Raw genomic sequence first — 14,973 nt, forward strand, 5'->3', positions numbered from 1 at the left:
GCCTTGGAGGAGATTATGTTGAGAAATAAAAAAAAAAAATTCTTAAAAACGTTGTTTTTCTTGGTCAGGCCGGAAACTTATCAATCCACCCTCGTACTTAGAGGCCTTAAACAGATAAAAAATCGATTTAATAAAAATTGTTTTAAACTTAAAAAAAGTATGAATGCTTGGAAATAAAAAAATTGAAGCTTCTTAAAGGGTTTAAAAAGTATTCAAAAGATTCTTTAATTGAGGAATTTCATTAATCCGGGATTTTCTAATTCAAGAATTTTAATCCGGAATTTTATAGTTGAGAAAGTTTATTATGCTGGAATTTTACAAATTTGAAAATTTTTATTATTCGGGAATTTTGCAATTGGGGAATTTTATAATTAAGGAATTTTATAATTGAGGAATTTTATTATTCGGGAATTTTATAAATGATGAATTTTATTATTTTGGAATTTTATAATTAGGAAATTTTAATATTCGAGAATGTTACAGTTCGTAAATCTTAGTATTCGGGAATTTTATAATCGAGGAATTGTATTATTATTCGGGGGTTTTACAGTTTCAAAAATTTTAGTATTCGAGAATTTGATAATTAAATAATTTTATTATTCGGGAATTTTACATTTCGAAAATTTTAGTATTCAGGAATTTTATTATTCGTGAATTTTATAATTGAGGAATTTTATTATTCGGGAGTTTTACAGTTTCAACAATTTTAGTATTCGAGAATTTGATAATTGAGTAATTTTATTATTCGGGAATTTTATAATTGAGGAATTTTATTATTCGGGAATTTTATTATTTTGGAATTTTATAATTAGGGAATTTTATTATTCGAGAATGTTACAGTTCATAAATCTTAGTATTCGGGAATTTTTTTATTAGGAAATTTTATAATTGAGGAATTTCATTATTCAGGAATTTTGTTATTCGGGAATTCTACAATTCGGGAATTTTATCATTGAAGAATTTTATAATTGAGGACTATTATTATTTGGGAATTTTCCAATTAGGAAGTTTTACAGTTGGGTTTTTTATAGTTTGGAGTTTTATTATTCGGAAATTTTACAGCATCGGGAATTTCATTTTTCGAAAATACTCAATCGTCTCTTTATAATTTTGGTAAGTGTCTTATTCGGAAATTTTACAGTATCAGGAATTTTATCTTTCGGGATTTTCAGTCGCGCCTTCGACTACAGTTCAATAAAACAATAATAATTGTTGACATTAAGTTAATCTCCGGATCAATAAATTGTAACTCTACGTTCGGGAAACTTTGTCTCCAGTTTTTTATCTTTGCACTTTGAACTTTAGTGTTTCCCTCATGCATATACTTGATTTCAGTATTTTCAGTTTCTTTTCAAATTGTTTTCGTCTAAAAATGTAAAACGCCGATTTTTAAAGATGACGTGAATGAAAAAGTTAGCATTCTGGATCAGTAAAATATGAGGGTCAAAGGTGACAAAACTGCCGTACATAAGTATGCAGAGCTCATTCATAAAACATTTAGAACTCAATACTAAACTGAGACGTTTCTTTATCACTACGTATTAATTATAAAAAAAATTCATAAACATTTACAACAAAAATTCGGACTTCCAAATTGCAATATATGATACTAAAACTTTTTTAAGTACGACTTAAAATATTGAAGAAATATATTTTTATATATTTAATTAAAATGCAGAATAAAGTATTAGTGTCAAATAATAAAAAAATTTGAATATCTGTCAATAATGATTAAAATTGATTTCTAATACTAGATAGTATTTTTTAGAACGAGAATTAAATGAGAAAACTATTATTTGCTGATTTGGAAGAAAAAATGGAAGAACTGGAAGAATTTTCTTAAGGCGAAGAGTATCAATTCTGAATAATTTGCATTCATTGTACTGGAGATTCGATTAAAATGCGACAATGCTGATCAGGTTAAATCGATTCTTTCAACTAGTTTCGGAGTGATAAGTATTTTTTCTAAAGCACCACGTCCGATTTCAAATTTGAATTTTGATAAGCTTTCGTCACACGTTTCTCAATGATTATTGCTAATTTATTCTTACGTTATTACAGCCTAATTGTTTTGAAAAACTTGTCAAGAAAACTTCCTGGATTTTAGTTTATGATTTAATTTTTAATTTTTAGTTAATTGATTTGTGAAAATTTTGAATTTAAAAAATTTTCGAATACCAAATTGTATTTTTATACGGTTTAGAATCTTTAGCAATTCAAAATTGTAAATTGAATCCTTACTGTTAATTCCAGCAATATTTCTTCAAAATTTATTCTTCTTATTGTAAATCTACAATTAATCAGAAATCTTAATTCTATTTTTTATTTTTTGTATACATAAATTTACAATTTTGATTTAAATTCTTATCCAATTTGTACATATTGTAAATCGCAAAAATTCTTTTCAAACATTTTGAATTATAAGATTACAACTTTTACAATTCCTATCGTAAAACTGCAATTTTATAAAAATTTCTAGTAAATCTTACCCAGAAATAAAAAGAACAATTTTTATTGTAAACTTTAAAAAAAATTATTATTTTCTTGAACCTTATTTTTAGAATTTTAATTACGAAAGTTAATAAATATTGTGAATTTATAACAATTTTTAACATTTTCGAAATAAAACCTTCATTCCATCTGAAAGAATTCCGTTCTGGTTTCCATAGTTAAATTGCCGGAGATAAAAAAACAGCCGAAACTCGAAGACTAAAAGTTGGCCAACCGCATTCCTTTGAGAGAAAAGTGATTCGTTTAATAGACTAATGGTTTCCTAAAACTTTCTTATCAGCTGTCGCGTTTTTAAACGATATTTAAATATTGTTTCACAATTGCTTTGACCATTGTCCCAATTTTCTTTTTTTTTATTGGTGGAAAAAGCTGAATAATTTCAATAAGAAAAAATCATTTAAAATAATGTATCCAAATTAAAAAAGGTTTTAAAATGGTAAGTTGTACATTCAAAATTATTGAGATTTTATTTATAGTTGTAAATTTTGGAAGTTTTTAAAATTGTGATAAATAATATTTAAAAAATGAGTTCTACTAAAAAAAATCTATTTAAAAACCAGAATTTTTGTTCAGTAGACTTTTTTTAAAATTAAAATTGGGAATCATTTTTTAAGAATGAATTTAAAAAATGAAAAACATTGAAGTGTTCAAAATTGTAATAACCCAAATCTCTGAATTTTCTACTAAGAAAGATCAATTTTCAACACAAAAATGGAAGGTAAATTTTTAGTAAGAATCAATCGATTTTCGAAAAAAACGAAGAATTTTCAACAAAATAGTTAAATTTTCAAGAAAAAAAAAGAGATGAATTTTCAACTCAAAGAATGAATATTCAAACGAAAAATTGGATTATCCAAAAACCAACCAAACATAACAGATTATTAATTTTCAACCAAGCAGTTGAATATTCAACCAAAAATATGTATTTTTGACGAAAAATATAATATTTAAATAAATAGTTTCATCAATTTCATTTTCATCAAAAAAGATGAAATTTCCACCAACAAAAATGAATTCTTAATAAAATAGTTGAATTTTTAACAAAAAACATGAACTTTTAAACAAGAAAATAAATTTTACAGAAAATAAATGATTTTTCAACTCAATACATGAATTTTCAATCAAAAAGTTTGAGTTTCCACTAAAAAGATAAATTTTCAATTAAAAACGGAGAGGTTAAATTTTCAGTTTGAAAATTAATCGCCAACAAAAAAAAAATTAATTTTAATAACATATTTGAATCCACAACCAAAAAAGATTATTAATTCTCAAACAAACCAATACAAAGTTGCATATTCAACCATTTAGTTAATTTTTCAACAAAAAAGATAAAATTTCAACCAAAATGATTAATTTTCTACCGAAAAAGAAGAATTTTCAACCAAATATTTAAATTTTCTACTAAAAAAAGATAAATTTTCAATAAAAAATAGAGTAGTTAAATTTTTAGTTAAACAAATTAATTTTAAAGGATGAAAAAAAAAACAATTTTTTCAGTAAAATGAATTAAATTATTACTAAATGATGAATGTTGAAAAATAAATTTAACCAAATAGTGGAATCCACAACCAAAACGGATCATTGAATTTCAAACAAAAATTTGTCATCTCAACCGTTCATTTTTGAACAAGAAACCTAACATTTCAACTAATGAGTTTAATTTTCAAACCAAAAAAGATGACTTTTTAAGAAAACATTTGAATTTTTAACAAAACCTTTCAAGTATTTAAAATTATAATGTATAATTAAAAAAAAAAAATTCTATTAAGAAAATACATTAAAGAATCTAAATTTCAATTTAGGCTCAATTCAATGTTTAAAAATAAAATTGGAAATATTTTCTATTTCAAAGGATTCATAAAAGAAAAATGAAAACCACTTTATTTGCAAAAAAAACATGTAGGTATATACAAAACTATCACGTGGGATCTTTTTTTTATTTTTTTTTATCCCATCGTACGACAATATTATTCATTAACTGTTTGTTTATCCAGTGGATTATACAATTTTTTAAACACTAATAGTTAGTATTAGTCAAGATATTTTTAGAATCGAAACAAAAAAGGACACTTTTTATTTTATTTTGTTGCTGAGGCCAAATCGAATGAAATTTTCTTCACTTTTTAGTTTCATCTATTATTTTTGGTTGAGATTTAAAAATTTTTTAAACCAAATGTAGATTTTTTAAGATCTCGAAAAAATAAGCTTCTTAAGAATTATGAAATATTTTAAGAGGATACCAATTTTCATTAACATTTCTCACAAATCAGAAAATTTGAATTTTACAAAATTTTATGAAAAAATCTGTGCATTCAAGAGAATAAAAAAATTTGTTTAGTAATATTTTAGGTTAATTTAAAATTAGTTATTTTGGAAAACTAATTTAAAGAGAAAATTGAAAAAGATTTCCAAAATTTTCTAAAAAGAACCCAGAAGATTTTACAGCATTTTTTTTTAAACATTTAATATTTAAAAAAATAGGAAGGATTTAAATAATGAACAAATATATTTACAAGAATTTACAAAATATCAATAATAATTTAAAACTTGAAAAGATTTCAAATAATTTAAAACAAATGTAGATCTTTGAATATCACGAACAAAAAATTTAGAAGCCATTTAAGAATTATGAAATATTTCAAAATAATAAACATTTTTTTGAAACATTCTTCGAAAAATGTCAAATGAATTTTTATTTTGCAAAATTAGTTTTAAAAGAATATTTCAAAATATTTTTAAAATTATCGAGAAAGAATCTGGCATTAATTTTTCAGGATTTAACAAAAAATTGAATCATTTAAACAAATAGTTAGAAGTTGAAATTAAAAAAAAAATTTTTTAATAATTTTATATTGGACAAGATTTCAAAAAATTTGAAACAAAATGTAGACTTTTGAAAAATTTAAACCAAAAATTATAAGCATTTTTAGAATTTAAAAAAAAATCTGACAGATTTTAAAGCAGTTTAAAATTTAAAAAGAATTCCACATATAAAAAAATAGATTTTCGAAAATTTCAAAATATTTTCAAATTTGTTGAAAAGGAATTGCCAAGAAGCTTAGAACGTACTTCAAAAATAATTTTAAACTTAAAAATATTTCAACAGATTTAAAAGAAATTGTAGACTTTTGAAGATTTCAAACAAAAAATTTGTAAGCTTTTTAATAAATTTGAACTTTTTCAAAGAGAATAAATAAAATAACATAATGATAAAAATTTAATAATAATACAAAGAAATAAATAATAAATAAAAGAGAATAAAAAGATGTTCTTAATATTTTTAAAAAACTTTAACGATTTTTTTATTCACCAACAATTTTTTTTATTTTGCAGAACTTGTTCAAATTTGAAAAAGTTGAATAATTAAAAAAATCACACAAAAAATCCGAAACATTTACAGAAATATTTCCTAAATATATTTTAAACAGCCTCAAATTTTTGCAACAAAATTGGTAAAATCCTGTGATATAAAAATAAATGGTATATCTAAAATCTTCAAAAATCTTTGAGAATTTTTTTGCGAAACCTAAGAAAATCATACATATTTATATAATATTAAAGCAAATATACAAACAAGCTTAAAAAATAAATTTTTTATTTTTCATTAAAAATTAATTTTTCCTTCAAATTATAATTTGCCTACAATTTTTTTTCTTGACTGAAAAATCTTTTTTTGGTGGAAAATTCAACAATAATTTTTTTGAAAATTTGACCTTCTAGTTTTTAAATTCATCTCTTTGGATACTAATTTTATCTTTTTTTTTTGTAAATTAAAATTGCAATTGTTTGGATTAAAATTAAAGTCTTTGTTGTTTTGGTTTTGAGGATTTAACTATATTGTTGAAAATTCGTTTTCTTATTAATTCAATCGTTTTGGATTAAAAACTAATATCTCTTTAGATTGATGTATGAACTATTACATTTTTCGTGGCGAATTCTTCATTTTAGTTAAAAATTCGTCTTTTTGGTAGAAAATTAATCTTCTTGATAAAAAATGCAATCATTTGGTTAAAAAAACTTCTTTTGCTGAAAATTCGCATATTCGAATTAAAAAATTTAACTATTTTGTAGAAAAGTCGTCCATTTGGGCGGAACGATTGAAAAATTCCGAGAAATAAAATTCCCGAATTGGAATATTGCCAAATAATAAGGTTTTCGAATCTAAAAATTTTCCAATAATAAAATTCCCGGAAGAAAATTGCTAGGATGACTGAAAAATTCTGAGAAATAAAACTCCAATTTGGGAAGTTTATTATTAGGAAATTTTATTATTCGTGAATTTTTTTTTCACGATTTTTTAGTCGCCCCCTTGCCGTATTATCAAATATCCGAAATAGAAAATTCCCGAATTTGAAAAATTAAACATTTTTTCAAAAGAAATTTTAATAATTTATGAAAAATACAATAATCAATTATTTTCAAAAAAACAATTATTTTTAATATGTAAAGTTAAAATAATTTTAGAAACTTCAAACATTAAAAAAATATTTTTTTATAAAATATTAATTATTGTATTTTTAATAAATAAATAATATTTATAAACTTTTTTTGAATTGTTTCAGATCGGTTATGGATCGGTAATGGATCGGGAGGATTGAGGATTCAATTAAATACTTTGTAGAACACTGGTCTTTTTTGGATTTGGATTATTTGGTTGAAGATTAATTTTTTATTGAAATTTTGATTTGTCATACCTGAAATCTTGAAACATATTTTTGATTTTTCTCAAGATTCTCAAGAATATATATTCTAATTTATATTTCAAATTAAAATTGCGTGATTTATGATGCTAATCATTTTAAAGTACAATTGAAGTTTATACTTGTAAATTAAAATTGTAAACATACAATTTAAAGTTTTTTGGTTGTAAGAAAAAAAGTTTAAGTAAATATTTACAGTTTAAACAATACATATCACAATATTGTATATGTAGAAGAATGTCTAATTTGTTAAAAAATATTTTCCTCAAAACTATCGGTGTTTTATACAATTCACCGAACTTTCTATAAATTTGCATATAAAAAAAAAATTAAGACTTCAAAGTGAAAGTATCGTAGTTTCGAATTTCGTCACTAAAATGATGACCAAGCGGACAGGTGTCACGATGGTAAACACGTGTCCCAGAAAATGATAATCAAATGACAATAATAATTCCATGAGCGTCTTTGAAGGTTACTTTGGAAAATTGCATGGAAAACGAGAGTGAAAGTTCTTTACAATTGCTGCGTCAAACAAAAAGAATAAACAGTTATTTTCATACACGTGCTGGCATTTAAATTCACACTTTCACCTCAAATCGAGTGCAATTATTTTTTGCAAATTACAATCATAAATTAAATTAATTATAAGATGGAAAATCGTAATTTAAAGAAAAAGTAAAAATGTATAATCCCTAATTTTTTTATATTTAGTTAATTATTCTCTTAATGGGTAATATACTATTGGGGATACCTCCTAGAGTGGATAATTATTTATTAAAAATACTAATTTATGCAAAATAATTAATTTAATCAATAATCAAGACACTATACTTGTTAATAAATTAAAATTAATTCTTCTTTTATTTGTCCTCTTAATTAATAACTATTCACTTTAGGGAGGTCTCCCCTATTTATTAATCTAAAATGACCAGTGGGGGGTTACATTGACCCTCGGGAACAAAATTGTAAAGTGGAGTGATCTGGCTTTAGGGTTCAATAGAATTGAATTCAATTAGTTAATTATTGAACCAAGTGTATTTTTAATTTTAAAGATATTTTATTATTTATAAAATACCGTAATAATAATTTACAACTGTTATAGTAACCGAAGATGAAAAATTTCTCATTACACATTAAAAACACCCAGTTTGTGAACTACGTCATTTATTAACTAAATTCAGTGTTTTTTGGACCCTAGAGCGAAAAACCACTTCATCAAGAACCTAAATATTTTCCATATTTTTATCATTTTGTTTTCTGATCTGAAAATCTGGTTTCGTCACTGATTCTGCTTTTCCGTCACGGAGTTCACTGACGTCAGAATAAAACAAATCAGATACCATTGATCGAGAGATTTGAAAGTATAACGACCCGGAAACACTGAAAAATGTCACTTACTATAGGAAAATGTTTCTTTTACGGACGGATTAATGAGACAGGCCCCTTCCAAACGTCCTACCCGCCGAGTCGCTCGAAACGGACTGATCCCTGATGACTGAACTGAACTTTTCGTGTGACGAGATATCGCATATGTTATAGATTACAAATCCCGTCCCGTCCTGGCGATACTATATCGTACGACTATACTTTTTTTTTTGTTCCACTACTCTTCTTTCGCCTGAGACACACGTGACAAGAAAAAAGGAAAAGTTTTCTTATTACATATTTTAAGACTAGCAGTAAATGCACTTTTCACGCATCTTTTCGTAATTTCGAAGTCTGGCTTTTTATTTGTAAATCATTTTCATGCTCATTTTGCATACAATTATTCATGGAAAAATACAGTTCTTTTCTATGTTAAATGAAGAAAATTCCGTAAATTAAAAATATAAACAATTTAAAAATTGGTATTGAACAGATTTTAAAATCCAATTAAAGATTAAAAAGTGAATGGGGGTTGACTGAAAAATCCCGAAAAATAAAATCTACAAATAATAAAATTCCCGAACAGATTATAATCTTACCGAATTTGAAAATTTTCGATAGAACATTTCAGAATTGGAATATTCCCGAATAATAACTTATCTAAATAATAAATTTCCCGGCAGAAAACTTCGGAATAATCAAATTCCTGAATTGGAATATTCCCGAATAATAAAATTCCCGAATTCGAATATTTTCGAACGATAAAATTGCCGAGCAGTTTGCAATTTTACCGAATTGAAAAATTCACGAATAATAAAATTCCCGAATGGAAACATTATCAAATAATAAAATTCCCCAATAGGAAAATTCTCGAATAATAAAATTCCTGAATTTGAAAATTCCCAACAGAAAAATGATGAATTATAAAATATCCAAATTATCGAAATGCCGAATTATAAAATTTTTGAAATATAAAATTACCTAATAATAAAATTAGCGAATGGGAAAATTCCCGAATAATAAAATACCAGAACAGCTTATAAAATTATCGTATTGGAAAAGTCATGAATAATAAAATTCCCGACAAAAAATTGCTGAATTATAAAATATCCAAACTATTAAAGTGCCGAACAATAAAATTCCCGAATTAATGAAATTTCCAACAGTTTACAATATTAACGAATTTCGAAAGTCTTGACAGAAAATTGCCCTGAAAAATCCTGAAAAGTCCTGAAAAATCCCGAAAAATAAAATTCCGAATTTAAAAACTCCCAAATAAAAAATTTCCGACAGAATATTGTCGAATTATAAAAAATACAAACTATAAAATTGCAGAATTATAACATTTTCGAGCGATGAAATTACCAAATAAGGAAATTCCCGAACAATAAAATTCACAAAAAATAAAATTCCTGAATTGGAAAATTCCTAAATAATAAAATTCCCTAATAGTTCATAATTTTACCAAATGGGAAGATTCCCGAATACTAAAATTTCCTGATGATGAAATATGCAAACTATGAAAGTGCCGAATTATAAAATTCCCAAATTATGAAATTACCGAAAATAAAATTTCCGAACTGGAAAATTTTCGAATAATAAAATACTCGTCACAATATTGCCAGATTATATAATAACCGAATTAGAAACTTCTATAATTATAAAATTCATGCACTTAAAGAATTAAATTTTTGTAAATAAATTTGTTTTTTTTTTTTATTAAAAATACAATAATCAACTTTTTTTCAAAATATTTTTAATGTTTAAAGTTTCTAAGATTATTGTTTAAATTGAACATAAAATCAATTGAAAACATATATATTTCTGGATGAAGAAATTATTTTTCTGGAATTTTCCAATTCGGGAATTTTATGAATAGAGAATTTTATAATTCCTGAATTTTATTATTTGGGAATTTTCAAAATCTGAAATTTTATTATTCTGGAATTTGAAAGTGTCGGGAAATTTAGTTTTTGGAATTTTTTTACTCCTTCTTAAATATTATTTACTTATTACAAATACAATAATAAATTTTATTTAAAAAAATTAATTTAAATTTTTAAAGTTTCAAAAATTACTGTTTGAATTTCAAATGCTTGAAAATTCGTGACATTCACTCAGTAAAATGTTAGTTTAAATATTAAAAATTGAAAAATTATTCTTATACTTCTTATATAATTCTGAATTTTTATAGATTTTTAAAAACTGGAAAGTTTCAGTTCAAAAAATTTTGGTAATAATTTTAAGAGGCCAAAAATACTTTTTAACTTTAAAATTAAATATTGTAACTCAAAAATTGCGTGAGACATAAACAAAATCGTGTGCGTATATTTTCTAGTAAATTACAAATTAAAAATATTTTGATAACTAAGCAATTTTAAATAATGAAAATTAAAATAGTAATAGTCAATTTTGATACACGGGCTTTAGACTGACACGGCACTCATGTCACTCATAAAAATATGAAAAACTTCTAAGTTGACTGCGTGAGACATTTTTTGTTAGTAAAAATTTAAATTTTATAATTAGGTCGTAAGATATGGTGCTCAGTTGACAGCGTCAGAAATTTTTTGTTGGTATAAATTTAAATTTTATAATTAAATCGTAATATTAGGTGCTTTAATATAAAACAATTATTTTAGTTATTAATACAAGTTAATAATATTAAATATATATAAAATTGGGACAAATTTAAAACCTTCGAAATTGTATAACAAAAAGAAATTATTAATTGGAAATTAATATTTTTCAAATAAATATATTTGATGCAACACTTCGGATTTTTCTTTTTCTTTTTAAGTTAATAAGTTTTTCATTTTTTAAGGGTTCAAAATATTTGAAAAAAAGAAGAAGCCTTCAACATTTGTGAGTTCTGATATTATTGTCAGTAAAATAATTAAATATTAATCAAATCTATTACAAATGCAATTTTTTAATTTCAAGCAAACATTGCGCCTTTAACCACCTTACTTCATCATATAAAAAAGTAAAAATATAAAACGTTCACTTCTTTCTTTCAATTTAAGATTTTTATATTGAGAGCAAGGCAAATTTTCCAAATATCCTAAATTCTGTCAAATCTGTAGTTTGTCGAATCCCTGAAATCCTTGAATATTCTATATTTTATGAATTATTTGAATGTTTATTATAATTTTTCAACTAGGACAATTGAATTTTAAACAAGAGATATCAATTTTCAAACAAGAAGATTAATTTTCATAAAAAAGAAGAATTTTGAAACAAAAAGATGAAGTTCTAGAAAAAAAGACAAATTGTAAAGTGATTTGATGAAACAAATCAATCCTTTCTTCGACCGTTGATATTTATTGATTTCAAATCGTATTTTTCAAATTATTTATGTCTTACGGTTTTCTGTTCGTCCGTCCTAACCTAAGCTAATTTGGTTTTCTCTCAATATATTTTTTTAAGAATTAAGTCTAATCGATTGAAGTCTCAGTATTTTTGAGACTTCTAAATGAATAAATTTTAATTAATTTTTTTTTAAACAATTGATTTCAATGTTTTGTTTTTTTTTACTGAAATTTGATCTGTTTGACTATTTTGAACCATCATCAACTCAGGTTAAAAACCTTTAAAAAAGGTACGCACGTATACCGAAACGTAAGGAGGATTAAAAGGAGATTTTTCTATTAAATAAATATCTGAGTTTCGAAGAAAATGTTTTTTTGACTCATAATTTATTTTTGATTTATGATTGAACCGTAAGACATAAATAATTTGAAATCTACGATTTAAAAAAAAAAAAGACAAATTTTCTAACAAAAAGTTGAATTTGCAACAAAGAAGATTCAAGTCTACAAAAAAGATGTTTTCAACAAACAAACAAAAACTATTTTCAAATGAAACGATGAATCTTCAACTGTTATATAGTTGATTTTATGCCACAAATTATGAATTTTCAAATACATTGATGAATTTTAAATAAAAAATAACTGAGTTTTTAATCGAAAATATTTACTTTCAACCTAACAGATGAATCATCAACCAAGAAGATTAATTTCTACATAAAAGGTGAATTTTCAAGTAAAAAGATGAATTTTTGACCAACAAGATTAATTTAAGAAAAAAAATTAATTTTCAACTAAGAAGATCGTTTTCTATAGAAAAAAATTTCCAAACAAAAAGACGAATTTTCAACTGAAATGATGAATCTGCAACTGGAATAGTAGAATTTTAAACGAAAAAGATGAATTTTACACTTATATGATGAAATTTTAACTAGAATAATTTAATTCTCAACAAAAAAAGGCAAAAGTGATGAAATAATTACAGCAATTTAAAAAACATAATTGTTTAAACAGATTATTATTTTTTACAGCTATTTTCTCCTATCGTAATGCTATAAAAGGGCGTTTTTTTTAAATAAAATGTTTTAATTTTCTTAAACTTTTTATATTTAGTTACGAAAAAATAATAAATAAACATTAAAAATGGTCATTTTGTTTCAATACTAGGAAACATTATAGAGACGGTACATTTTTTAACAAAAATTTTAAAATAGAACAAAATTGCTTCCAAATTATCCATTTATAGAAAGCATTTTAACATTTTCAGTTACTATTTAACAAATGCAAATTGGATAGAAAAATGCATAGAAAATTAGAATATTCAGTAAAAATTTCCCAATTATGTATCTAAAAAGATTACACATTTAAAATCGTACATTGTGAGGAATTTAAAACTCATTAAATATTGGAATAATCAGTTATAAATTTTCCATGTATGAATCGTAAAAGATTATGCATTTAAAATTCAACATGGTAAGGAATTGAAAAGTTACAACATTATATTTCGGGAAATATTATAATTGTAATAACTTTTAAATCTAAATTACAATTACAATTGCCAATTAACACGATTTCTAAATATAATTTCGTTTATCAAGATTAATAATAAATTCGCAAAGCTATTCATAGTTATTTCTGATAAATTATATGCACGTAAATAGCCGAGCCAAGGCCTGCTTTTTGAAGTCTCTTTGTAGATAAATAATATAAACTCGATGTTAGAATCTTTCGCTTGCTCTTTGACACACATGCGTTTCTTATTCTCTAATGATTTTCCTCAGTTTCTATTTTAATTTGACATTATAGGTATTAACGAGTTTATTTAATGACAATATTGTGCGCGTATAGCGCGCACTAATTACCTTTTTTTAAATTGATTGGTGTGGAACCAACAAACGAGCCTTACACTCAACAAATTTTATGTGACGTCGAACGAAAAAACCAGCGCGCTTCGCTCGCGAGTTTGAGTGCGCGACTGTTGGTCCTCGCGCTCGATGATGCATTTATCGCGCGCTTCGCGCTCGACTGTGCATTTGTCTCACGCTACATTCTCGGTCTTTGTACTTTTCGCATATTCTTGGGCAAACCTTTGAAAACTAAAACTGAAAGCATCCACCACAGTAATTTTGTGATTGTGAATTCTCTTTTGTTAAAAGGGCTTCACTCGAAAGTCTGAGTGCACCTACGGCACGCGACTGATGGTTCTCGCACATCCCGCTCGGTCTTTTCATTTTTTTCACATTCGTGCACAGACCTTTTAAAATCAAAGGTTAATGGATCGAAAACTATAATTTTAAGATTGTGAAATCTCCGTTGTTAAAGCTCTTTCGGCTTTAACGAAGACATTCTCATCACGTATCTCGTGCTTCGCACTCGATTTTGTCCACAATTTAAACTTTTTTAAATTAGGCTCGACACGTTTATATCAAATATAATACACTTTTGATGTAACACTAATGTACACAAATTTAATTTCCTTTATTTTGAATGTTGTTTTTCATCAATAAAACACAAACTAATCCTATAAAAAAGTAATTCATGATAAATTTGTAGACCTTTTTTACGTGCACACTCTTTTGTCGGTCTATCTCTTTTCGTATCTTGCTTTGTTTTAACTATTTGAATTTTTATTTAAAAAATTCTGGTTAACGAACTCGATCTTTGCTCAAAAAGTCAACATTTGATGAAATCCGCGAGTCATTTTTCGCATAAAACTAAGACCTTCTCATTATGAATGAGAATGTAAAAAGATAAATTTTCCACAAAAAATAAAAAAGTTTCAGTTAGATAAATACGTCTATAACCAAATAAAATAATTTTTCAACGAAACAGTTAAATTTTCAACTAAACAGATGATTTTTCAGCAACAAAATTAAGTATCTATAAAAAAATTTTCGACAAAGAATGGGACAGTAAAATTCTTAGTTAAAGAATTAATTTCCAATCAGAGAAACGAAATTTCAAACAAAAAGATTGATTTTCTACTAAAAAATAATCATTTTGATAAAATACATAAGTTTTTAAACAGGAGGTTAATTTTATACAAAAAAAGACAAATTAAAAAAAAAAATAGATAAATTTCTTACTAT

The 14,973-nt window shown here is 24.5% G+C and overlaps 1 protein-coding gene across 4 annotated transcripts in view; it reads right to left on the reverse strand.

Annotated features, from left to right (window-relative positions):
• Window positions 1-14,973, reverse strand: part of LOC117175417 (ATP-citrate synthase) — a 94,036-nt gene that overhangs the window by 51,654 nt on the left and 27,409 nt on the right. Inside the window, exon 1 of one of the 4 annotated variants that reach the window (XM_033365382.1) lies at window positions 8,610-8,742. The exons of the other annotated variants lie outside the window; for them this stretch is intronic. The gene's annotated coding sequence lies outside the window, so the exon portion shown is untranslated. Of the gene's footprint in view, window positions 1-8,609; window positions 8,743-14,973 lie in introns of those variants that run through there. 4 annotated transcript variants of the gene reach the window in all.

Source organism: Belonocnema kinseyi, chromosome 1 (assembly GCF_010883055.1).
Source record: "Belonocnema kinseyi isolate 2016_QV_RU_SX_M_011 chromosome 1, B_treatae_v1, whole genome shotgun sequence".
Classification (NCBI taxonomy): Eukaryota; Metazoa; Arthropoda; class Insecta; order Hymenoptera; family Cynipidae; genus Belonocnema; species Belonocnema kinseyi.